Source organism: Schistocerca nitens, chromosome 11 (genome assembly GCF_023898315.1).
Source record: "Schistocerca nitens isolate TAMUIC-IGC-003100 chromosome 11, iqSchNite1.1, whole genome shotgun sequence".
NCBI classification, from domain to species: Eukaryota; Metazoa; Arthropoda; class Insecta; order Orthoptera; family Acrididae; genus Schistocerca; species Schistocerca nitens.
This window is the reverse complement of record NC_064624.1, coordinates 104286902-104305343: the sequence shown is the minus strand read 5'-3', so window position 1 is coordinate 104305343 and position 18442 is coordinate 104286902. Positions and strand designations below refer to the sequence as shown.

The window sequence follows — 18442 nt, the reverse complement described above, 5'->3', positions numbered from 1 at the left end:
TGTAGTCTCTTAACGCTGAGACAGTACCCGCACTGGCAGTTAAAATTATTGCTGATCTTCACACGATGACAACCTCTCTGTTGATGGAAATCCAAAGCATGAGAGGCGGCCACTGGATCAAGATGAAGTTATGTTAATAACTGTACCTAAAACTCAACAGCGGATATGAATGGCTTTCTTAAGTACTCAGAGGCCATCAAGCTGCCCTAGCATTAGCATATTATAAAATCACATGGTGCCATTAGTTTTGTTCTGACAGAAACGACAGATATTGCTACGCTTTTTCGTTCTGTTGTGATAAATACTGACCAGAATATGCAGTTGGTGAAAGTGAAACTTCGTAGCATTCGCTTCAGAACTGTTCCAGAGATTGTGCAGTAGACGGCTCCATTCGCACCATCGAAACAACAGGCTCTGCTAACGGTATACTACGCCTTCCACATTGCTGGCAACGGGTTCTACTCAACGCTGGTGACTACTTTGAAGGACAGTGACAGGTGCAAACATGTGACTCTTTCGTATCGGTTGCGAATAAATAGTTGCCACTGTTTAAGTTCCAACCATCGTAATTAAAACTATACACCATTGCTAACTACAATTACAAATTATGTCTGAATTACTGTTAGATTTTAACTGGGGCATTATAATTTTGTTAGTAAATTTTTTATGTTCCCCATGACGTGCAGCATTTGTTAATTAAGTAGACAGTTAGAAAGCTCAGTATTTTGAGGATTATAAAACGGAGCAACACCTGTGTCTCTTGTCGTGAGCAGTGTGCTGTAGTCCGATAACTAGCGTTCTGAAATATTAACATATATTGTGGACCGTTTTCTTCACTCGTGGGCTAACTTCATGACTTTTGTAACAGTAATTACTAATTAATTCCGAACGAGAACTTATTAGATTATTGACTCCCGTGAAAAATGACCTCTTATCAGGGCAGTGTCGACGGACTATCTTAATTGTTTCCAGTTCCTTAAATGTGTATGAGGGCAGTGACATGGTGAACTGATACGTTAAATTTTTGTCACTTGTGAATGGTTTAAATCGCTGGCCTATGTTGTATGCTTACTAACACTGGGACAATTTAACAATCCACGTACCAGTATAGTAGGTAGCACTCTACTTTGATTCGAGCCATTTGTGAGACACAAATCTGACCACATCGGTGAATACTTTACACTGAGAGTGTAATTAAAGTGATTTTAAATCTACCTCTGGTGTCGACCACAATATCGCTATAGGCTATTAGTAGAAGTAACATCTTCCAGCCAGTTCTGGAGCGCAGCTACTGAGAAGAATAGTAGAGGCTTGTGCAGAAGGGAGCAGGATTGTTCTACACTCTTCCAAATTATTCGAAAACTACTGCAGGTCCAATTATAAATAATCTTAAATATTCATTCTAAACCTCCAATTAGCCATTAATTTAAATAGTATGATAGGCTTACTATCTTTTTCATCTACAGACCACGGGATGACGGAAATGTCTAAAACCAGGTACTCAGGGATATGACACGAAACCTGTTATTCAAACGAAAATCAAGAAGATATTAGAAGAAATTACTTCTGAACGAATTGGACACAGGGAAGGTGCAAAGAAGTACGACATTCCAAGACAAAAAACATTGTGAACAAATTGAGAAACAAGAATAATGGGGAAGCTGCAAGGCCAACTGTTCTTACCGATATTGAAGCAAGATCTTTCCTAAAAGACTATCAGTGTCAGTGATGTGGGTCTTCCAATACCAGTCTTTGACTTTAGGTGCATAGTTAAATCATATCTTGTTATCTGAAAAAGAAAAGTAGATTGGCTTGCTGATAATATGCTTGTATGGGACTGGGGAAGGGCAGTTTTTTTAGAGAGACATAATTCTGAACTGTCTCACAAATTTACAGTCAATAATTGAAGGGGTGCTGTTCTAAATGATAATGTAATCATTTTCTTTTTATAAAAATAAAAAGCCGAGGTTAAAGGCGTTCCTTCTGAAATGTTTTTAGTTTTGATCAAACTAGGCTTCACAACGTAACAGCAAAAGAAAGCTCTTGTTTCGTTGGACACGCTGACGTCCTGAGAAAACTGAGGACACCTCAAAATCGTGCATCACTCTCATGTTGTTTGCGAAGGCAGCAGAAGAATTCCTTCCCCCTTATCTTATTGATAGGGGTAAGAAAAATGATGGACTGACTTGATTCACGGTCACCTCCTGGAATGCCAATGAACACACCAGAGCGGGTGGCTAGAACTGAGTTGTTTGACCATTGGTTTCAAATTTCTATTGTTTGCCTCAAAGAAAAACGGAAGGAGAGTAATTATTGGAGATAATCGCTCTTCTCACATGCCAACGAAAACTTTGGAGCTGTGTGAGAAAAACAACATAAAGTTCATTTGCATTCCACCGAACGCTATTGGTCTTCTGCAATCTTTTGATGTTTATTTTTCGTCTCTGAAAAGATTCTTTGTTAATGGAGGAAGACTGTAAATGAGGAGAAGAAACGGCGTTTTCTGTAGGGTACATTTAGTGGCTCTTGCGGTAGCGTTCTCGCTTCCTGCGCATGGGGTCCCGGGTTCGATTCCCGGCGGGGTCAGGGATTTTCTCTACCTCGTGATGACTGGGTGTTGAGTGTTCATCATTATTTCATCATCATTGACCTGCAAGTCGCCGAAGTGGCGTCAACTAAAAAAGGACTTGCAATACGACGGCCGAACTTCCCCGCAAGGGGCCTCCCGGCCAACAATGCCATACGATCATTTCATTTCAGTGGCGTACTGGCGAATATTTTGCATTTAAGTGAACAGACAGCTTGTACAAATTTAGTGAAAGGATTGAGAAATGAGGATATTAAATGCGATGGGAGTCTTACAGTATCTCCCTGTTGTGCTAGAAATAAGTCTCGTGTTATGAGACGTGTGGGAACTGAATTCCAGAAACATTTGGTGACGGCGAGAAAGACAGTCAGGCTTCAATGTAAGGATCGTCAAAATGTATATGTTCTCTATAGAACCAGGGATGATATGGACGTTATTTCGGGATAGGATATGTATTAAAAGAACAAACGGCTTTCATAGCCATGTTTTTATGTAATTTAAAATACCTTTTAATTCCCCTGAACTGTGAAATGTAGTTAACGTGTGTTCTACCTGCCCCTTAGTGGGGAATTAATGAATGAGTAAAGAAGTCGACATTCTTGCATACACGTGTTAATACTACATAGTTATTTAGCTAACACGTACTGCCGTGAGCAAAAGACTTACTACCGCGCTGCCATCTGTTGGCAGCGCCAGGCAACAGCTATGTGGCCCGCCATTCGCAGTGTAGTAGCAGCCGACAGCTGGCAGTCAAGTTTACTTTGTATTTTGACGTCTTGTCGGAAAGTATTTGAAATGGAGCTAAAACAGACAATAGCATATTTCTTGTACTTTAAAGGTTGTGATGTAAGGGAACGTGGATTTGCAATACTTATTCCAAAAATATTTAATACTCGTTCTCTCAATTTGTGGTAACTGCTATAAACTTCACAGCTCAGCAAAAATTTTGGATCTTCGGCGGTACACCGCAAGGTTACCGCCCTTCGATAGTGCACTTCTAGCGCTTATCGAAGTGTTAGGTGTTCCAGGTGCCAGCCAGCCAGCCAGCCAGCCAGCCAGCAGCAGCAGCAGCAGCAGCAGCAGCAGCAGCAGCAGTTCCCGGTCCCGGCCTGCAGCAGTGGTCCCGCAGCCAGCTAGCCAGCCAGCCCGCGCAGCAGCAGCAGCAGCAGCAGCAGCAGTTCCCGGTCCCGGCCTCCAGCAGTGGTCCCGCAGCCAGCCAGCCCGCCAGCCAGCCCTCCGGTGCCAGCCGCCGCCCCGGCCCCGGCCCCGTCCGCGGCAGCAGCGTTCCTGCCTGTCGCCGTCCGCCGTCCGCCAGTGTGTGTCCTGTCCTTTTAGTGCTGTGTCTTTTCTTTCTTCTCCTTGTCGTCATGTCCGCCCCCCCACCACCACCGTCACTACTACCACCACCGCCATCGTGTATACGTCCCCTTCCGCCGCCTCCACCACTATCACTTGGTGTGCCCAGTCCCACCCCCCTCCTTCCATCCCTCCCCTCCTCTCTATCCCTTCGCCCTCGCTCTTTGTCGCCCCCTCTCCCGCTTCTTCCTCTCGTTCTGATCCCTTCCCCCCACTCCCCCAGCCTGTCACTGCAGCTCCGGCTCGGGTGGTGGCCTGTCGGGCCACTGTCCACGCCCAGCTCTCCCCGTCACCTTCGCCATCACCGCCGCCACTGCCACTGTCATCGTCATCGTCGCCGTCGCCTTCGCCATCATCGTCGCCTTCACCATCTCTGCCGCCTTCGCCTGCACCGTCACAGTCATTATCTCCGGCGCCGACTGCTGCGTCCGTGCCGGGACCTGTCCCTTCCCACCACCTCCCCATCTTTCCCGTCCCTCTTATCACCACCCGCCCATCAGCCGCTGTCAAACGCCCTAGTGGCGCCCCCACTTCCTCTGCTCCTAAAAAGGCTCCACCCCGCCCCCCATCCCCACCCCAAAATGCCATGGACGTCTCCCCGCCAGGCCCCGCTCCCTCCTCCTCCTCCTCCTCCTCCCCCCCGGTCTCTACAAATATCTCCTGTCCCGTGCCGATCCTTCCCTCCTCGAGGCCCGGAATCTCTCCCTCCTCCTCCGCCAACATTTCCCTGGCGCCCCCATATCTCTCCTTACTCCCAGACGGGATTCTGTTCTTATCTCCTCCCCCAGCCCAACCCTCCATACTGACATCCTCTTCCGCCTCCCCATCACCCGTTTTGGTCCTAACGCCTCCCTCACCCCTGCTCCCTCCCCATCTCCTACCCACCAACCCCAACCCCCGCGTCGCCCGCCGACCCTCACCGCCGTGATCACTCGGCTTAGTCCGTCGATCACGGAGGAGGAGGTGTTGGCGGAGCTGAAGGCCCATCCCACCCTGGAGGTGCGGGCAGTCCGCCGCATTTTTAACGCGACCGGCCCCACCCGCCTTATTCGGGTGTTCTCTGAGGACGCCCCCTCCATTGACCGTCTCCTGAAGGAGGGTGCCCTCCTCTTCAATCAGCGGTACAAGGTAGACCCCTCCCGTTCCCCCCCTCAATCCCTGCGCTGCCAGAGATGTCTGCGCTACAATGCACATACAACAGCAGAGTGCCGCGAGGCCCCCACCTGCCCGCATTGTTGACAAGTGCACTTCCTCCGGCAGTGCCCCAACCTCCAATCCCCTCCCTCCTGTAATACCTGCAGCCTCCCCCACCCTACCTACTCCCAAAAGTGTAAAGCCCGACCACCTCCCACCACCCCTGAACTCACCGTACCTGTCCGTCCCCTGGACGCCCCCACCCCTCCTGGCAATTCCCTTCGTCCCCCCCCCACCGCTGAGGACATCATCAGGTTCCTCACCATTGTCCTCCAAAACGTCCATCCCTTTCAGCGCCCCCACACCCTCCAACAGATCTCCCTCGCCGCCCGTTCCATATTCCACCTTAAAATGTACGCCACCTATTCCAATAACCAGGCCCATTTCACCTTCTCCCGCCTTGACACCCTCGTCTAAATCCTTATCATGGCGCGACAGCATCGTATCCTTTTCAACAATATCCGCTCCCTTCCCGCCAACAAGAACCTCTTCCTGCACACCCTTGCTACCCACCGTGTGGATGCCTTCCTCCTCAATGAAACCTTCCTCCAGCCCCACCACTCCATCCACACCTCCCCCTATCTTCTGCACCGATCCGATAATCCCCTCCTAGTTGCGCGTGGCGGAGTTGCCATTGGCCACCACCGCCAGATCCCCGTTCGGCTCCAACCTCTCCTTCCTGACCCCACCGAACACCTGATCCTTAGTCTCTTCTTCCCCGGCCTTACCGTTACCTGTGCCACCATCTATGTCCGCCCCAACGCCCCTCTTCCTTTCGACTTCCTCTCCCACATCGACCGTACCTTCTCCTCCTACGTGATCGCCGCCGACCTCAACATCCATAGTCGCTCCGCTGCCCAGTTACGGCGGTGGCATCGGTTCCTCTCCTCCCTTCAAGGCGACCTCATCCCCATGCCCCAGCACACCCGCCCCGAATCCAATTCCACTCCCGATGTTATTCTTTCCTCCCCCAACCTCCTTGGTCGCATTACGGTGGATGTCCTGGAGCCTATTGGTAGTGACCATCTCCCTGTCCTCCTCACCGTTTCAGACGGTCGTCGCCCCCGCCCCGACCCTCGTCATGACCCTCCCCCCAAGTACATCCATGACTATTCCCGTGCCAACTGGAATGCCTACCGGGATACCCTCTCCACTCAGGTCGACAGCCACCCTCTCGCCTACCGCCGTCCCGATGATGTCTCCCATGCCGCCTCCTTTCTCCAGTAGACCTTGTCTGAGGCCGTGGAGGCCCATGTCCCTACTGTTGCCATCCACCCCCACCGTCCTACCTTGCCGCCACAGGCCGTCCTCCTCCTCCGTGAATCCCGTCGTCTCTACTGTGCCTTCCTCCGCACGCGTGACCCGGACACCCTACGACGCCACCGGCAACTACAACGACACATTCGAAATTTGCTCGCGGCTAAGAAACGCCGGGACTGGCGACAGACATGCACCCGTTTAAATGCTACCCTCCCTATAAACTCGTCCAAGTTCTGGACCGCCTTCCGTCGCCTTACCGGAACTAAGCCCTCCCCCTACTATCCTCTTCTCCACGATGACCACCCCTTCCCTGACGCCCTTAGTAAGGCCAACCACTTTGCCTCCTACCTGTCCGATGTGTTTTCCATCCCTGATGATCCCCGGTTCGATTACTCCCTCTTCCCAGATATCCGCGATCGAACTGACACCTCTGTCCCTCCCCTCGCTCCTGGTTTCCAGTACTTGGACAACATTCCACACACGGAACTTAATGCCCCCATCACTACACAGGATCTCATTACTACACTCCGCACCAAACGCAACACCGCTCCTGGTCACGATCGTGTCACCTACCGTCACCTTCGTGAAGCTCCTGTCTCTTTCCTCTCCACCCTGGCCAGGCTCTACAATGTAGTCCTGTCCACCGGTTACTACCCCGACCTGTGGAAAACCTCTCATATCCTCATGTTCCTCAAACCTGGCAAACCGCCGTCCGCCGTCTCCTCCTACCGTCCCATCAGCCTTACCTCGGTCTTCAGCAAGGTCCTGGAATCTATCCTCACCCGCCGCATCCACCAGCATCTCCGCCAGCACCGCCTCCTCCCCGTTACCCAGTGTGGCTTTCGGCCGTCCTTCTCTTCCGACGATCTTCTCCTTCACCTCACTCATCTCCTTTCCGAACAGCTCAATTCCCGTCGCTCCGCAATCTTCCTCTCTCTTGACCTCGAACGCGCGTATGACGGCGTATGGCATTCCGGTCTCCTCTTCAAGCTCCAAACCTTCGCCCTTCCCATTAACTACGTTCGTCTGATCGGTTCCTTTCTCTCCCGCCGTCCTTCCCATGTCACCATCCATAACTCCGATTCCTACACCTTTTTCCCCTCCGCCGGTGTGCCCCAAGGCTCCGTCCTCTCCCCCCTTCTGTACTTGTTGTACACGGCGGACATGCCGCCGCCGTCACCCCCCGTCCACCTTCTCCAGTTTGCCGATGACACCGCCTTCCTTGCCCTTGCCCCCACCCTGCAACGCTGCCAACACCTTCTCCAATCCCATCTTGACCGGTTCACCGCTTGGTGCAACCAGTGGTTGCTCACGGTCAATCCTTCCAAAACCCAGGCGATCATTGTAGGCAAAACCACCCCTTCCTTCCGCCTCCTTGATTTCTATCTCACCGTTTATGGCCGTCCCATCGCTCTCACCCCCACCCTTAAGTATCTTGGCGTCACCCTCGACCGTCGCCTCTCCTGGACTCCCCATCTCCAGACAATCCAAGCCAAGGCACGTTCCCGGCTCCGTCTCCTCAAGCTCCTTTCCGGCCGTACGTGGGGTCTGGACCCCTCCACCATCCTCCACACCTATAAGTCCCTCATCCGCCCTATCCTCTGTTACGCCCATCCCGCCTGGATCTCCGCCCCCCTTCCTTTTATAAATCCCTCCAAATCCTTGAACGCCATGCTCTCCGCCTTGCCTATTGCATCCGTCTCCCCTCCCCCACGCGGATCCTGTATGATCTTATCCCCTTCCCCCACCTCCTCCTCTTCCTCGAAAGAATACGCATCCTCTACACCTCCCATAAACTCGATCCTCCTCACCCGCTCGTCTCCCCGATCCTCTCCCGCCCCCGCCCGCTGCCGCGCCTGTACTCCCATGTCCCACCCGGTCTCCATCTCTCCACCCTCCTTACCCTCTCCCAAGGTGGCTTCCGCCAGCTCCCCCTCCCTGATGATGCCCTCCTCCCCTCCATCTACCCCTCCTACCAACTTTGATCCTCCCGCCCTCCTCCTGTGCATGCTCCTCAGGGCACCCTCCCTCCCTTCTCTCCCTTTTTCCCTCCCCCCTCCTTTTCTCTCCCCTCCTCCCCCGGGCCTCCCCTCCCCAGTCCCTCTCCCTCCTGCCCCCGTCTCCTCCGCCATTGGCATCCTTTTCTCCCCTCTCCCCCACTTCACCCCTGTTCCCCTCTTGGCAGGTCCCCGGACTCGCACACGCTACGTGGACTTTCGCGCGCCGGAGATCGCCGCCATCAGTGTCTTGTGTGTGCCGTCGTGTTTAGTGTTCAGTGTTCACCGTCACACTCCATTGTTCACCAGTGCCATCGTCTTCTTCAGTGTTTGTGCGTCGTCTCCACAGTTTGCAGTGTGGTTTATCGTCGAGTGTGAACGGCTCCGTGTTTGTCTCTCTGTGTCTCCTGTTTTATCGCCCACCATTTTGTGACTCTTATGTTTTTCTCCTGTTTTTTATGCTTATGTCTTCTTTGGCTGAAGAGCAGCGTAGTGTGCTGCTGCCAGCCTGCCTATTGTATAGGCTTTAAAATGACAATAAAGTAAAAAAAAAAAAAATTTTGTACCCCACCTTCTCCTTTTCCTTGAACACATCCGCACACTATATATTGTCCGTCGCCTAGATCCCCCTCACCCCCTGGTGTCTCCCTTCCTCTCCACTCCCGACCAGTTGCCGCGCCTTTACCGTTGTGTCCCTCCATCTCCACACCCTCCATCTCCTTTCCCAACACAACTTCCACCTTCTGCCACTCCCGGATGATGAGCTTCGCCCTGACATCTACCCTTCCCACCAACTCTAACCCCCTCTTCCTGCCTCCTCCTCAGGGCTCCCTCTCCTCCCCCTCCCTCCCTCTGAGCGGATTTCCCCTCCTACTCCCCCTCCATCTTTTGTGCCTTCTTTCAGTGTCTCTGCGCTCCCTCCTGCCCTGTCTTCCCTTTTCCTCTCCCGCCCCATGTGTCTCCTGCCTCTTCGTGAACCCACGGTTGCCCCTCCTCTCTTCATCCCGCCGCTTCCCCAGCTGCCCCATGCTCTCCCCTCCTTTTCCATCCTCTTTGACCTTTCCCTCGGCAGGTCCCACCTGGTAGTTTTCTTCTTCGTCGTGTGTGCTCCAAGTGGGTTTTAAGTGTGTTGTTTCAGAGTGTTTTTAATACTGTGGCCGACTTTTATCCTGTGCCTGCGCACCCAGTGACTTCTCTGTGTTTTACGAATCGCCAACTGTGTTTTTTAACTTTCTGGTGTGTTTTTTTTAACTGTCCCCAATGAACGTCTACATATCAGTGTCTTTTTACCTCCATTTTCCCCCCTTGCTCTGTTTTATGTTCCCCCTTTTTTACCTCCTTATGTATGTATTATTTTATTCTTGTTTTAATTGTCATGTCACTCGGCTGAAGAGCGGCGGATTGTGCTGCTGACAGCCCTCCCCTGCCCATATGGGGCAGGGGAATGAAATCACAATAAAGAAAAAAAAAAAAAAGAAAAGAAAAAAAAAATATTTCGCATCTAGAGGGTTGGATCCCCTCCTTCAAAAGCGTCAGATTGCACAGCCTGGGCTACTCTTAGGGTGGAATCTCCGTCTTCGAAGATTGTGTGTGTGTGTGTGTGTGTGTGTCTGTCTGTCTGTGTGCCCGCCGCTTGCTGCTGTCGCTGTTCGTTCGTTCGTTCGTTCGTTCGTTCGTCCGTCCGTCCGTCCGTCCGCCCGCCTGTCTGCCTGCTCGCTGTCCATCGCCGTCGTCGTAGCCGCTACCGCCGCCTGCTGTTCGTCCGTCTGTTCGCCGCCGCTGCCTGCTGCACGTCCGTCTGTTCGCCGCCGACCATCGCCGACGCCGACGCCGACGCCGCCTGCTGCACGTCCGTCTGCTCGCCGCCGACCATCGCCGACGCCGACGCCGCCGTTGCCTGCAGCACGTCCGTCTGTCCGTCGCCGTTCGTCTGCAATGAGTACTCCCACCTCCACCGTCATCTACACCTCCCCCTCCCCTTCTCCCACAGTCACTTCCTGGACTGCCGCCCCTGGCCTCCCTCCTTCCGCCTCCCCTACCCTTCCCCCGCTCACACATCACCCTATCTCCTCCCCTGCTGTATACCCACACCTATACACCCTTCCTCCAGCCTCCACACCCTCAACAGCTCCCACTCCTACCCCCGCCCTCACGTACGCCTCTGTTGCCGCCTCTGCTGCCGCCCCTCAGGTGGTTGGCTTCCCCTCTCTCGCCGACCCCGTCGCTTCGTCTTCTGCATCTCCTGCACGCATCACGTCGCGCCGAGCCACCATCGCCACCACTGAACCAGCTGCTTCTCCCGGTGCCTCCACTACACCACAGGGATCTGCCACCCGCCACCTCCTTCTCCTCCCCATCCCTCTCCCCTCCTCCCAGCCTCCAGTCTCCAAAAAACCCCAAAAGCGCGTCCTTACCGACTCTGCTCCCGCCACTTCCCACAAAAAATCAACACCACCTCCCCCTCCCCCTGCCGTGACCATGGACACCACCCCTCCTCCTGCCGCCCCTACCTTGGCCTCCACCCTCCACACCTTTGTCCTGTCAACTCCCGATCCTAAGTTCCTCGACGCTCGTACCCTCACCAAGGAAATACGAAAGTACTTACCTGGTGCTCCCATCTCCCAACTCATTCCCCGCAGGGACTCAGTCCTTATCAAGTCCCCGTCCCCATCCTTTCACACAGACCTCCTGCGAAAACTCCCACGAGTTATGTTTGGCCCCCACGCCTCTCTGACACCCTTCATTTCCGCTTCCACTCCTCGTCAGCCCCAGCCTCCCCGTCGCCCCCCCCACCTACACCGCTGTGATCACCAAGCTCAGCCCGGTGATCACAAAGGATGAAGTGTTGGTAGAACTGAACTCCCACCCGGACTTGGAAATCCGCTCTGCCCGCCGTATCCACAATGCCTCTGGTCCCACCTACCTCATGCGGGTATTCTCTGAATCCGCCCCATCCATAGACCATCTCCTCACCCTGAGTGCCCTGATATACCACCGTCGCCACCCTGTTGAATCCTCCAAATCCCCTCCCCAATCCTACCGTTGCCAGCGGTGCCTGATGTACAATGACCACCTGACTCCCCACTGCGAAAACCCCCCCACCTTTCCCCATTGCAAGGCCTCCCACTTTCTTAAGAACTGCCCCAACCTCGCTGCTCCTCCTTCCTGTAATACCGGCAATGGCCCCCATCCCACATACTCCCACAAGTGTAAAGCTAAACCCCCTCCAGCCACCCCTGAACTTACTGTCCCAGTTCGTCCCGTCGATCCCCCTGTCCATCCCAACAATTCCCTCCGTCCACCCCCCACGGCCGACGACATCATCCGGTTCATTACCGCTGTCCTCGAAAATATTCACCCTTTTCAGCGCCCCCACACCTTCCAACAAATATCCCTTGCTGCTCGCTCTGTTTTCCACCTGAACGCCTTCGCCACTTACTCCCACAACCAAGCCCACTTCACCTTCACCCGCCTCGACACCCTAGTTTAAGTCTCTTCCCTTCCCTCTCTTCCCCCCCCTCCTTCCCATCATGGCGCGGCACGAGTCTCGCATCCTCTTCCAGAACATTCGCTCCTTCCGCTCCAACAAATACCTCCTCATGCACACCCTCTCCCACCACCAGGTCGACACCTTCCTCTTGAACGAAACCTTTCTCCAACCCCACCATTCTATCCGCACCTCCCCCTATATCCTCCACCGCACTGACGCTCCTGGTCCTCGTGCGCAGGGTGGAGTCGCGATTGGCCGCCTTAAGCATATCCCTGTCCGGCCACAACCTCTCCTCAATGACCCCACTGAACACCTTATCCTTAGCGTCTTCTTCCGCTCCCTCACCATTACCTGTGTCACCATCTATGTCCGCTCCACTGCTCCTCTTCCTTATGACTTCATCTCACACATTGACCACACCTTCTCCACCTATGTGATTGCCGCCGACCTCAACATCCATAGCCGCACTCCTGCTACCCTTCGGCGGTGGCATCAGTTCCTCTCCACACTCCAAGGTGACCTTGTTCCTCTTCCCCAGCACACCCGACCTGAAAGTAACACCACCCCCAATGTTGTCATTGCCTCCGCCAACCTCCTTGGGCGTATCACTGTCGCCGTCCATGACCCCACAGGCAGCGATCACCTCCCTGTCCTTCTCACCATCACGTCTGCAAACCGCCCCCCTCTGGCTCCGCACCCTGCACCCCCTCCCAAGGTCGTCCATGACTATCGCCGTGCCAACTGGGATGCCTACCGGGACTCCATCTCTGCCCAGGTCGAAAGACACCCTCTTACCTATCGCCATCCTGACGACATCAACCACGCCTCGTCCTTCCTTCAGCAGGTAATTACTGACGCCGTGGAGGCCCATGTTCCTACTAAAACCATCCACCCACACCGTCCCACTCTCCCTCCGCGGGCTGTCCTCCTCCTCCGTGAATCCCGCCGCCTCTATCGCTCCTTCCTGCGCACTCGTGACAGGGATACACTCCAACGCCACCGGCAAATACAGCGACACGTACGGAACCTTATTACAGCAACGAAACGCCGAGACTGGCGCCAGACCTGCACATGACTCAACGCCACCCTCCCTATCAACTCCTCCAAGTACTGGTCCGCCTTCCATTGTCTTACTGGTTCCCTTTCCGCTCCCCACTACCCCCTTCTCCATAACGATCGCCCCCTTCCTGACAACCTCAGTAAGGCCAACCACTTTGCTTCCCACCTTTCCGAGGTCTTCTCCATCCCCGATGATCCCCACTTTGATTATTCTCTTTTCCCCACGGTCATGGAATGTGCCGATACCTCGGTCGCTCCTCTTGCTCCTAGTCTCCAGTACTTGGGGCAGTTGCCCCCCTCCGACATAAACACTCCCATCACAGCACAAGACATAAAACTTATCCTCCGGTCCAAACGCAACACGGCCCCTGGTCACGACTGTGTCACCTACCGTCACATTCGCAAAAGTCCCTATTCCTTCCTGACTGTCCTCACCCATCTCTATAATGTCGTCCTCTCTACTGGCTTCTACCCTGACCTGTGGAAGACCTCCCGCGTCCTCTTATTCCTCAAACCCCACAAACCCCCTTCTACCACCTCTTCCTATCGTCCCATCTGCCTCACCTCCGTCTTCAGTAAGGTCTTTGAATCCATCCTCTCCCGCCGTATCCATCAGCACCTTGCTCAACACCACCTCCTCCCCCTTACCCAGTGTGGCTTCCGACCCTCCTTCTCTGCTGACGACCAACTCCTCAACCTTGTTCACCTTCTGTCCCTCCAGCTCAACTCCCGTCACTCCGCCATTTTTGTTTCCCTTGACCTCCAAAATGCCTATGACCGTGTATGGCATCCCGGTCTCCTCTTTAAACTCCAAACCTACGCCCTGCCCATCAATTTTGTCCGTCTGGTCGCTTCCTTCCTCTCGCACCGTCCTTCCTATGTCACCCTCCACAACACCAACTCCCGTATCTTTTATACCACGGCTGGCGTCCCCCAGGGTTCTGTCCTCTCCCCTCTCCTTTACCTCTTCTATGCAGCTGATATGCCCAAGCCACCCCCGCCAGTCGACCTTCTCCAGTATGCTGATGACACCGCCTTCCTGGCTCTCTATCCTACCCTTCAACGGTCTCAACGTACCCTCCAAACCCACCTTAACCAGTTCACCACTTGGTGTAACCAGTGGTTCCTCCGTCTCAACCCCTCCAAAACCCAGGCAATCATCATAGGCCGCACCACTCGCTCCTTCCGCCTCCATGATTTCTACCTCACCCTTTATGGTCGTCCTATCCAACTCACCCCCACCCTGAAATACCTTGGCCTCACCCTTGACCGACACCTCACCTGGACCCCTCATCTCCAGACCATCCAGCAGAAAGCCCATTCCCACCTCCGCCGTCTGAAACTCCTGTCTGGCTGGACATGGGGATTGCATCCTTCTACCATCCTCCACACCTACAAATCCCTCATCCGTCCTCTCCTCTGTTATGTCAGCGTTGCCAGGATCTCCGCCCCCTTCCGCTTTTACAAGGCCCTCCAAATCCTTGAATGCCATGCGCTCCGCCTTGCCTTCCGTATCTGCCTTCCTTCCCACACACGGCTCCTGTATGAACTGATCCCCTTCCCTCACCTCCTCCTGTTCCTCCAACATCTCCGCATCCTTTACATTGTTCGCAGGCTTGATGCCCCCCACCCTCTGGTTTCCTCCTTCCTCTCCGCCCCCCCCGCCCGGTGCCGCGCCTCTATCGCTGTATCCCTCCCTCTCTCCACCTCCACACCCTCCATCTCCTTCATCAGGTCAATTTCCAACGCCTCCCCCTCCCGGATGACGAACTTCGCCATGACATCTACCCTTCCTTCCACCTATAACCTGGCCTTGTTCCCCCCCCCTCCCCAGGGCCCCCTTTTCCTCTCTCCTCCTTCTCCCAGAGCGGTTTTTCCTCCGTCCCCCCCTCCCCTGAGACCCTGCACCCACTACTTGCCTCTCTCCTTCCCACATCCCTCCCTACCTGGCCCTCTTCCGCGCGCCCCCCCGCTCACCTCCCCCATCTCTTCCCCTCCCACCCTTCTCCAGGTCTCCCTCATCTCCTAGCGCCTGGCAGATCCTCTGTGTTGCTCTTCATCAGTGTGCCCCATCAGTGTTGTTTCGTGCTGTTTCTCGTGTGCGTCAAGAGGTGTGTTTTAATTGTGTCCTGCATTGAGGTTCGCCGCCAGTGTTACGTTATGTGCTATGCCGTCCGTCGCTACCTTTATGCTCCAGTCTTACTGTGCCTTGTGTTCTTTTAACCGTTGCAGTGTGTGGCTTTTTATGTGTGCTACTTTTAAACAGTTTTTTATCTCCATTTTACAGTCACCCCGTTTTTTGTCTATTGCCTTCCATGATGTTCCCCTTTTTTATATCTATGTTCACCTTATTCTCTCCTTTGCTGTTTTTAAATGTCTTCTATTGTTTTGTTCTATGTCTTTTGGCTGAAGAGCAGCGCCTATGCTGCTGCCAGCCTGCCCCGATGGGGAATTGAAATACAATAAAGGGGGGGGGGGGAATATTTCGTAAAGCAGTGTCAATATCTAATCAATTTTTTAATGGGTGGAATCTAATGTGATTTCTGCCCTTTAATGCTCGCTGTTTGAAATTGTATGCTGTGTGTCGATGGTGTTACAAACTGGTGGCGTGTTGCTCTACGACCGCCGACACGTCTCTGAAGTAGTGATGGGCTATACTACGGTTTTCCGATATCAGTGATTTCTGTGAATGCTGCTTTTCAGTATCTGTTATTCTTAACTGTGATTTGTCGCAGTTAAGGAACCTAGGTCGTGTATCCCTCCGTCACTGCTATTTCTGCGATTTCTGTTACTTCCGCGATTTCTGTGACTCACCACCGTATGAAAAAGTTACATGTGTGCACACAGAAAATTGCATCTCAACAAACCTGTCATTGGTAAGTATGTTTTACGTTATTTCTTCCGTTGGCTTTAATTTTGTATTAAAGAAACAACTGTAAAAATATTAATAGTGTAATTAATATGTAAGAAGCCATACAGTACCGTAACAGTTCATGTTTAGAAAATTAATTCTAACATATTGTTATGTTCACAGATACCTGAACTACATTTCAGTAACTCAGTAAAGTGATATCTCAAAATATAATTGTCAACAGATCTGGAGAAATTGCCACTGCATCTTTAGACCGTTTTCGTCAGACGATAGTTTCTAAGTGTTTCGATGGACTTAATTACTTCAGTGAGATCGTTCTTGCAAATGTGAAATATACCCCATTGAGTGGCTTTCATTACAGCAAATATTAGCTATCTACTCTGTCAATTATATTGCTAGTAATTAATGACAGCAAAAATTGTTTAATAATCCTTGTGTTTTCGCAGACACAGTTCTGACTCTGATTACTGGTTGGTGTATGTATCTATCCACATCAAGGCTGTTGAGAGAGACTCGTGAAGATTCAAGACAGCCCTTAGAGGATTTGCAGTTTGAAAGTAAAATAATTGTGAAGTAAGTGTGCAGATGAGTGATTAAACTGTGTTTTATTGAAGTTGTTTTGCGATTTTAAAGGAATAATAAATTTTAAATACAGTGAGTGAATAATCAAAATCTTATTTTCCACATGTTAAGCCGTCCTATACCCGTAATTTTCGCCACTTATTTATTCGTAAACACTTGTTGGAGAGTGACATGCCGCCTCCCCCCTTTCTTCACAATCTTGGTGTGACACTGACCTGTAACATATCCCGAAGTCTACAATATTCATTTTGAGGCTGTTGATTTGAAAGTGGGAAGTACAGATCTTCCAGTTAAATCAGGAATAGCTTAAGTGCATTACTTGAAAGTAACACAGGAAAAGCTTACTTATGTAGGTGGTAGTAGTGTCAGCAAAAAGGTCTTGTGTGTGAAGTTGCCATATAGAACATCAGGTGTAAACTGTTCTCCCTAGTCTTGAACTGTTGTTTTTCGATGTTAGTGTGTGTACCCTTTGTTGTAACATAGTTGAAACCTATGGCGACGCCTCAGGATACATCTTAATGCGCGGGAGGAACGTGCAGGCTGAGTTTACGGAATGCCATTTGATGCTTCAAAATTGTTGGTAATCCTTTATTTAATGAGATATACTTAAAAACATCAAGTACATATAAGTCAAAAGCAATTGTCAAATAGGTTTTAGGACGGTGGACTAAAAGGACCTAATTACGATAATTTTTTCGAGCAATTAAAACCTCTTTAAAACAACTAACATTCATAAAAATAATGCTCTAAAGCTCTTTAGGCACCCGTAAGATTTCAACCAGGATATCCGACTTCACTGTTATTACAGATAGAGCACTACCATAACAATTTCAAAACCATTCCTTAGATAGTAGATTTGTGGTCGTGATTTAGAAAAATTATTGCAAGTTCAGCATTACCATTAACTTGAGGGCATATTCAAGATTTTTCAAGTTCAGCATTTGCAATATTCTAAAATTTACACATCAGGGATAACATCAAAGATTTAGAACGCGCTTTGGGAATTAAGACTTTTGGAACAGAAGGTAACAACGATTAGAATTTACAGCAATGCACAGTTAAGAACTGAAAGATCTCCAAATCGAGCTGCAACACAAGACCAAGTCGGGCTGGCGGAGGCAACGCTTGGCTGGAATTGCTTAAGGTGGTGGACAAGATTTAAAAAAAACCTGATTGAAATACAACAAAATTTATAACTTTGTTTGTGTGGTGTGTGTGTGTGTGTGTGTGTGTGTGTGTGTGTGTGTAATGGCTGAGTTACACTCTGTTAGTTGCCACAGCCTTTCACTTATTCTTTTGTTTTCACCATGAACGATAGATTTCAGTCTTCAGCAAAAATGTAAGCTATTACGGAAAGCTCCTCCTCCTCTCTCCAGGCTTGTCTGTGACGTCGCTTTTTGCTGTGGAGGGCCACAGCACGTGGCGAGGTGTCCGTTCTGTTGCTCGCACCTGCCACCTGTTGGTGACAGTGCGTACTACTATGCTCAGATGGTTAGCGGACGCCAGCAGCTGCTGCCATCCTGTGTCGTCTCGTATACTACGTGGAATCTTTGCAATTACATCATGCAGCTTTCTGCACTCTGGTTCCGCACACAACAAACGAACGCTGCGTGTGTGCATTATCAGTAAAAGTAAAAAAAAAATTAAACACTTTAATATAAAACGGACTAAAATGTATACAATAATTTCCCGTGGCCGAAAACAGTGGCCTAAATTTCCTGAAAATTTATGCTTGTGAAATCTTAATAATGTCTCTTGAGGCAGTTGCCCCCCTCCGACATAAACACTCCCATCACAGCACAAGCCATTAAACTTATCCTCCGGTCCAAACGCAACACGGCCCCTGGTCACGACTGTGTCACCTACCGTCACCTTCGAGAAAGCCGCTATTCCTTCCTGACTGTCCTCGCCCATCTCCATAATGTCATCCTCTCTACTAGCTTCTACCGTGACCTGTGGAAGACCTCCCACATCCTCTTATTCCTCAAACCCAACAAACCCCCTTCTTCCGCCTCTTCCTATCGTCCCATCTGCCTCACCTCCAT

At 51.6% G+C, this 18442-nt stretch overlaps 2 long non-coding RNA genes across 2 annotated transcripts in view; one reads left to right on the top strand and one right to left on the bottom strand.

Moving 5' to 3' along the window:
- Positions 1 to 18442, bottom strand: part of LOC126212885 (uncharacterized) — a 297383-nt gene that overhangs the window by 38626 nt on the left and 240315 nt on the right. The gene's annotated exons all lie outside the window — the stretch shown is intronic.
- Positions 15804 to 18442, top strand: part of LOC126212886 (uncharacterized) — a 44069-nt gene continuing 41430 nt past the window's right edge. The window contains exon 1 of the long non-coding RNA XR_007540957.1: positions 15804 to 15819. This is a non-coding gene — a long non-coding RNA (uncharacterized LOC126212886). The remainder of the gene's footprint in view (positions 15820 to 18442) is intronic.